At 44.1% G+C, this 6,661-nt stretch overlaps 1 pseudogene; it reads left to right on the top strand.

Moving 5' to 3' along the window:
- Positions 1-3,249: 3,249 nt before the first annotated feature.
- Positions 3,250-6,021, top strand: LOC124101737 (keratin, type I cytoskeletal 18-like; annotated as a pseudogene).
- The last annotated feature ends 640 nt before the right edge of the window (positions 6,022-6,661 follow it).

Here is a 6,661-nt window from a genome sequence, read left to right as displayed (position 1 = left end):
AGCTCCACAGAGATCCATTTTGGTATGCAATGCTGGGGACTGAACCTAAGACTTTGCACATACTAGGCAAGTTCTCTACCACTGAGCTACAACCCCAGCCAGAGATCCTTGTTTTGTTTATTGATATATCTTAGGTGTTTGGAGCAGTGTCTAACATAAAGTAGGTACTCAATCCTGGAAATTTTTGCAGAATGAGTGAATATTTTCTCTGCAAATCAGGACATCATTTCAGCTTAAGTCTTGATGAGGAGACCACAGAGTCAAAAGAAATAGGTAGGAAAGTTTGTGAGGATGTGAGTTATTTAAAAGTGAGTTATTTAAAAGTCAGGACTTAAACCCTTGGATTGATGAAATATATAAATGAACATTTGACCAAGGAGCTCAGCCCTGCTTTGCAGAGTGTCAGCTAGCACTGCTCAGAGAAAACAGATTAGCAGCATCTCTCTCTGCCTGAGGGCTTCCATGTTGCAATTCTCTTGTAATAAGTTCCTAAATATTTAATATTTGAATGACTTCCTAATAGGGTGTTGATTTACTACATCACAAGTATAATTAAGAGGCATCAATTCAGGTCTATTGGGATTAAGTTTAAAACCCGAAAGCTAAGCTTTCAGAGCCAAGCAAATCAGAAAACAGCCAGCACATGATACAGAAGAACACACAAGCTAAAACTTGCAGCTGTATTTCTAAGATTCCCACCTTTGCTGTGGGCTAAGTGAACCTTGTTCTGAGCATGTGAGTGAAGCTAAGGTGAAGCTAGTGTGTTAAGCCTGCTGTTGGTAGGGAGGTCTATGGTTCCAAAACTCTGCAGTTTTTAAGCTTGTAAAGGAAAACACAGTGTGGTATTGAGGGAGATGGTCTGTTCTCATCTACAAGTGTGGGAATGGGTATTCACTGCTAAATATCACTAGAATTGAAGCTAGTCCTCAGTGTTAGCCTCTAGCAACTAACATTCATAGATTTTTGTTTTTGTTTTGTTTGGGTTTTGTTGTTGTTTTGTTTTTTGGTTTTGGGGTTTTTTTGTTTTGTTTTGTTTTATACTGGGGATTGAACCCAGGGTGACACTTCTCCACTGAGCCACATCCTCAGCCCTTTTTTATATTTTATTTTGAGACAAGGTCTGGCTGAGATGCTCAGGGCCTTGCTGAGTTGCTAAGGCTGGCTTTGAACTTAGATCCTCCTGCCTCAGCCTCTTTAATTGCTGGGATTACAGGTGTGAGCCACAGCACTCAGCAATACTGGTATATTTTGCTAGTGACTTTTCACTGTAAGCATGTATGTATTGTCTCTCCATGATCTGGAGTCACACATTAACAAATAGACTGGTAGGAGATTTCAAAAAGCTCTGGCAAATTGTGGCCAAGTTTCCGAGCCCAACCTTCAGCCTGTTGCACAAATCACAAAATCCCCGTGTTCCCATCCCATCTGTTTTTTAGTGCAAAGTTACTTGAATCATCATATTGACCTTCATTCATGGTGACAAACCATTGTCTCTTTTCATATGTTGCTGGATTGCCACAGACATAAGGAAAAGAGTTTTAATGAGAGTTTTCTTCTTTCTTCTCTCTCTTTTTGGTATTGAGTATTGAACCCAAGAGCACTTTACCGCTGAGCTTCATCCCCAGTCCTTTTGATTTTTTCGTTTGAGACAGACAGTGTCTCACTAAATTGCTGAGGTTCTCATTAAGTTACTGAGGCTGACCTTAAACTTGTTATTCTCCTGCCTCAGCTTCCTGGGTTGCTGGGATTGCAGGTGTGTGTTGCCATGCTTGGCTGTTAATCATTTCTTTAGAAGTCTCACTTCCCAACAATCATATTCTGGGGCACTTTACTGCTGAGTGCCCAGGGATGTTTTACAAACACTGAGCCACATCCCCAACCCTTTTTTATATTTTATTTAGAGACAGGCCCTCGCTGAGTTGCTTACTGTCTCACTAAATTGCTGAGACTGGCTTTGAACTCGTGATCCTCCTGCCTCAGCTTCCCAAGCTGCTGAGATTACAGGCATGTGCCACTGCGCCCAGCAGCCCTTTTATTTTATTTTTAATTTTTGAGATAGGGTCTTGCTAAGTTGCTTAGGCAGGCCTTGAACTTGTGATCCTCTTAACGCAGACCCCCAAATTGCTGGGATTACAGGTGGCACCATGATGGCCAGCTCCCCTCAAGACTCCTTATCCCCATCTCCTGGTTTGTTTCATTCCATAGCATTAATTGCCTCCTGCCATGTTATAGATAGCATTTTATTTATTGTCTATCCATTAGAATGTAATGTGTACAAGGCCATTTTGTCCATTGCCGATGGCTCTCTCACTGATATCTAGAAATGTTCTTGGCATATAGAGGATGTTTGTCATTGAATGAATGACTCTTATTCTCCCAGTTCCACCCTTACCTTTCTCACCACTGTTCATGATTGTCCCCTTGCTGACTGCTGGGTTCCATGGACTCCCATTTGCTGTATATGCCAGGATCTATAGCTTGAAACAGAATAGGAACTAACTTCATGAATGTGACGAATGAATGAGAGTCTGAATGATGGTATGCCTCAGGTGCCCTTGCACCTTGCTGAGGCTCTCTGGAAGGCCAGACATCTAATACTTTGGTCTCCTCGCATGTGCCTTCTCTGAAGACTATCCCTCATTTCAGGGTCTCCATCACTACTAATCTTCAGTAGCCCGCTCTCTGTACCCAGTCACTCTCACGCGTCTCCTCTTCTAGATTTTGCTACTGTCTTTCCAAACTTGCTGGGAAGATTTCAACTCCTGGCTCACCAGTTCACTCAGAGAGGCACCCAGACATGCTTTTCATATGAAGACAAATGAGGAACTAAACTCTGTGGGTTTAATTCTCATTGGTCTCTTTCTTGAGCAACATTATCAATTCTTGCATGTCTCTGGATAAGGGTGTGTAGCTCAGTGGTAGAAAACTTGCTGAGCATGTGCCAGGCATGGATTTGATTCCTAGTACTGTAAAACAAAACCAAAAATAAAAACAAAACCAAAACTACTTGCGTGTATCATCTCCTTGAATTATCAGAGCCTGATGCTATCATTTAAAATAAGGAAAGATAATTAAGTCTTTTGCTTCTGAGGGCCTCAGTTTCCTCTGTCTGAAAAAAGGTGGGTCATATTATTTTTGGAATCTATGAATCCAGCAAGCACATTAACATCTTTGCATGGCACTTTTGAGAAACAAAATCTTATTTAATATAAAAATGTCCAATAAGTGTGTTTGCTGACAAGAATGACAATGACAATTCCATATGAGCTGAAAGAAATCTCCTTAAGGTCAGAGTTCCCTTTCATCATTAAGTCTGACAGTCAATTAGAATTTTTAAAATGACTGTCAATCACTGTATGTTAGAATTAATTTTTAAAAATATTTTTCTTTAGTTGTAGATGGACACAATTACTTTATTTATTTATTTTTATGTGGTGCTGAGGATCGAACCCAGTGCCTCACACATGCTAAGTGAGCACTCTACCACTGAGCCACAACTCCAGCCCTAGAATTAATATTTAATTGCTCAACGTTTTCACAACCTGAAGAGTCTAGGCACAGAGACCAGCTAAAAACAAAGGGGAAAGAGCATTGTCTCTTTGTAGTCCTATTCTGCTCTGTTGTGTAATTGGTACTTTATTTGGAAAAAGAAATTGTCTCCTCAGGTGTTGGTTTCTAGCTAGGCTGACTGGCATGCATTCAACATGTGTGCTCTTCAGCCTCAGTTTCATCATTCTGCTTTATTTGATGTAAACCTCTGTTTCAAAATGTAGCTCTTCTCAGAAGAGTGCCTGCTATTTTACAGGCTGTCCTGAAAGGAGGATCTCTGCAACTGCCTCAGGCTAGTTCCAGGACCCACACCTGGACAGGTGACGTTCCTGGGCACCATCCCATCCCCCCACCCCCACCCCCACACACCAGGTGTATCCTCTGGTAAATACAAGCTCTGCTGGGCTGCAGCCACCACCAAGGTCTCTGGTTTCACTGTTGCTATGACTCTGATGTCAGTGGTAAGGATAGTGAACTTTTCAAAACAGCCTTCCCTTTCTTCTTTAATCTGGTAGAAAAACAAAGCCTGAGTTAGAAACCAATCAAATGGAGAGTGAGGCTAAGCCAAATAATATTGCGCTTGATTTTCTCTGACGCCAATTCTCAGAACCTCTGGAAAGGTGTAAGAATCTATGGCTGGGGTTGCTTGGGAGCACCTGCTGCTAGGGCTATTGCAGGGCCCCAGGTACCACAGTTAAGGGAGGATGAAGAAAGGAAAGGGTTTTCTCCTCTGTATTGCTATCTCCTCCCATCACCTACCTCTGGACTCAAAAAAGATCTTAAGAAGCCTGGTGGGTGGTACACCTGTAATCCCAGCTACCAAGAGGCTAAGGCAGGATAATTGTTTAAGCCCGGGAGTGCCGGGCCAGCCTGGGTAACATAGTAAGATTCTATCTAAAAAAACAAACAAACAAAAAACAAGCCAGGATCTATAGCACATGCCTGTAATCCCAGTGGCTCAGGAGGCTGAGGCAGGAGGATCGTGAGTTCAAAGGCAGCTTTAGCAAAAGTGGGTGCTAAGCAACTCAGTAAGACCCTGTCTCTAAATAAAATACAAAACAGGGCTGGGGACGTGGCTCGGTGGTTGAGCTCCTGAGTTCAATTCCTGGTTCTCCCCCCCCCCCAAAAAAAAGAAAAAAACCAGTGTGGCCCAAACTGAGTCCTGCTCTCTTGCTTTTCTCTCTGGACAGCATAAGCTTCACTCTACCACCTTCTCTGTCAATTACTGGTCCCTGGGGTTTGGCAATTCTCAGTCATTGGATCCAACCCACCAGCAATGCAGCCAGAATCTATGCAGATGCCAGGGGCTCAGGTTCCTGGACCTTCATGTACCATTCCACCACTTTTATGGGTGGCTGCGTGTCCCAGGGGATGGCTGGGGGTATTTGGGAATGGGTGGCATCTAGAGCAAGGAGACCATGCAAGATCTGAACAATCACCTGGCCTTCTACCTGGAAAGAATGAGGAGACTGGAGGGCAAAATTCAGGAACATCTGGAGGAGAAGGTGCCCCAGGTCAGAGACTGGGGACATTACTTCAAGACAACTGAGGAGCTGCAGGCTCAGATCTTTGTAAATTCTGTGGACAACACCTGCATCATTCTGGAGGTTGACAGGGCTCATCTTGCTGCTGATGACTTTAGAGTCAAGTCTGAGACAAAGCTGGTCATGTGCCAGTTTATGAAGAGAGACATCCATGGGCTCTGCAATGTCACTGATGACACCAATATCACTCAGCTGCAGCTAGAGATGGAAATAAAAGCTCTCAATGAGGAGCTGCTGTTCATGAAGAACCATGAGGAGGAGGTCAAAGGCCTTTGAACCCAGATTGTCAGCTCTGGGTTGACCATGGAGGTGGATGCCCCCAAATCTCAGAACCTCAGAAGATCATGGAAGACATCTGGGCCTGTATGATAAGCTGACTCAGAAGATCCAAGAGGAGCTGGAAAAGTACTGGATCCAGCAGATGGAGAAGAGCACCAGGATGGCCACTTCTCAGTTTGCAGAAATCAGAGCTGCCAAGATGACGCCCACGGGGCTGAGACACACTGCCCAGTTCTTGGAGATCCACTTGGACTCCATGAGGAATCTGAAGGCCAGCTTTAGAGAAGAGTCTGAGGGACATAGAGGCCCTGCTACATTGTGGCAATGGAGCAGATCAACAGGGTCCTGCTGCATCTGGAATCAGAACTGGCAGAGGAACAGTGCCTGACCCAGGACTAGGAGGCCCTGATGAACATCAAGGTCAAGTTGGAGGCTGAGATCATCGACACTTACTGCTACCTGCTGGAGGATAGAGGAGGACTTCAAACTCAGTGATGACCTGGACAGCAGCAACTCCATGCAAACCATCCAAAATACCACCACCCACAGGATCGTGAATGGCAAAATGGTGTCTGAAACCAATGGCACCAAAGTGCTGAGACAGCAGAGCAGGGGATCTTTGGGGAGCAGAGAACCAATAAACATTTAGAGGGCACTAGACATTTAAATTAAAAAAAAATAGGCTGGGCAGGTGTGATGACACCCTATGGTTCTGGAGGCTGAGGCAGAAGGATTATAAGTTCAAGGCCACCTCAGCAATTTAGTGAGACCCTGTCTCTAAATAAAAAATAAAAGGGCTGGGGATATGGCTCAGTGGTAAAGCACCCCTGGGTTCAATCCCCAGTACATCCCCCCCAATAAAAAGTACCAACAACTGGGCTGTCAGTATCATCCTTCTTTTGGAGAACTGTAAGGTGTCCCAGGAGACACTGGAGAATATCTGACTTGGAAGAAAATGTTGAGTTCTCAAGTATAAAGCTTCTTTGGACTGACAGGAAACTGAGGTTCAGAGGAGGAAGGAGGCTTTACCAAGGTGACACAGAAAGCTGTGAGCAGAACTGGCAATGCAACCCAGGGTCCTTTGGACCCCTTTCCCCACCCATACCCCCCCCCCACTTACATTTTCCTAAAGTGTAGTCTTGCCCCCTAAAACTAGCTCCTTACCCTGGTTTTCCTGTTTCCATGAAAATTTCTTTTCTTCCCAGTTAATAAAATTGGAATCCAAGGGTCATGATTAACTCATCTTTATCCCACATTTCCAGTTAATGAATCCTGTTGAATCTTACTTT

The sequence above is a fragment of the Marmota monax genome, unplaced genomic scaffold (assembly GCF_021218885.2).
Source record: "Marmota monax isolate L192 unplaced genomic scaffold, Marmota_monax_Labrador192_F-V1.1 WCK01_AAM20220418_F8-fsc00052, whole genome shotgun sequence".
Lineage (NCBI taxonomy): Eukaryota > Metazoa > Chordata > Mammalia > Rodentia > Sciuridae > Marmota > Marmota monax.
This window is presented reverse-complemented; position numbering and strand designations above follow the sequence as displayed.